This window comes from Trachymyrmex septentrionalis, unplaced genomic scaffold (assembly GCF_001594115.1).
Source record: "Trachymyrmex septentrionalis isolate Tsep2-gDNA-1 unplaced genomic scaffold, Tsep1.0 scaffold170, whole genome shotgun sequence".
Lineage (NCBI taxonomy): Eukaryota > Metazoa > Arthropoda > Insecta > Hymenoptera > Formicidae > Trachymyrmex > Trachymyrmex septentrionalis.
The window spans coordinates 47,504-48,560 of NW_017304865.1; the positions used below are offsets into that span (position 1 = coordinate 47,504).

Here is a 1,057-nt window from a genome sequence, read left to right on the forward strand (position 1 = left end):
GTCGTCGTTCCGTACGGTCGTATTGAAGCGTGTCCTATTGTCGAAATCTTGCAGCGCACGATCTGCATGTCTTAGAGTATCGGCGCGTTGTGTTCTGATAATTACGATAATTGATTGCCGTCGTTACTAGTGGCGAATATTCCGCCGTATCGAGATTGCGTAGCGTCAAGCTTTTGTGCTTTTTCTGTCCTTATCTGACCTTCGGTCAAGCGTGGGAAAGTCCCGCGAGCGCGTACGAGGTCACGCCGTGCTTACGCTACACTTCGTACCAAATTCTATCGCCGGGAGAAGCGGCGAATTATTATTCACATAATTTGCGAAAATGTCTTTGCGTGGCGTGAGCCGCAAAATTCTAACGAAAGTGATACGCGCTGCGTAAAGCATCTCAATGCCGATGCGAAACAGCGACTGCGGTGGGTTAGATCTTATCATCACAATTTTATCGGCAGATGGAAATAAAAGCCAAAGACTTGTTCAATATACTTGTTATTTTTGTTATTATTAATCTTTGCGTGTTTTATTGTCGTTACTATTCGCTTCTCCAAACGATCCTCTATCCTCGACCACGAACCGCCCCCTCTGCCATTTCCGAGGCTGAGCTACCGGTTGAGAGCCCGTCGACGTTCACAGCCCGTTAGAATATTGCATAGAGAAATATCGCGTAATTTCGAGAAAACTCACTCGAGCCTGACGCCCAATTATTGTTTCGCGATTTTGCGCTGCCCTTGAGAGGGACCGCGTGAAGACGCCTTTGTGTCACGTATCGTTTAAAGTCACTCGTAATCCGATTGCATAAGGAAATCTGCTGTGAACGCGCGACGAAGTTGCGCCACGCTCGTGAGTGCGGTTGCAGAACAAACTGTCAATTGAATTAAAAACGTCTAATTTTACGGATATGATAGTAGCAGAACGTTGGCGCCACTGGAAGTACTAGATTGCAGAAACTTTTCCAGCAGCCTACGTATCGCTTCTAATTATTTTGATCTTAACGAATGTTATCCAGGACGTAGTCCTGAACAATTCAAAAGGTTTTAGCTGTCGGTTAGACACCTTGCGT

At 46.1% G+C, this 1,057-nt stretch overlaps 1 protein-coding gene across 2 annotated transcripts in view; it reads right to left on the reverse strand.

The window, feature by feature from the left end:
- The window catches only part of LOC108746443 (carbonic anhydrase 2), an 11,255-nt gene that overhangs the window by 3,458 nt on the left and 6,740 nt on the right, over positions 1 to 1,057 (reverse strand). The window lies entirely within an intron of this gene.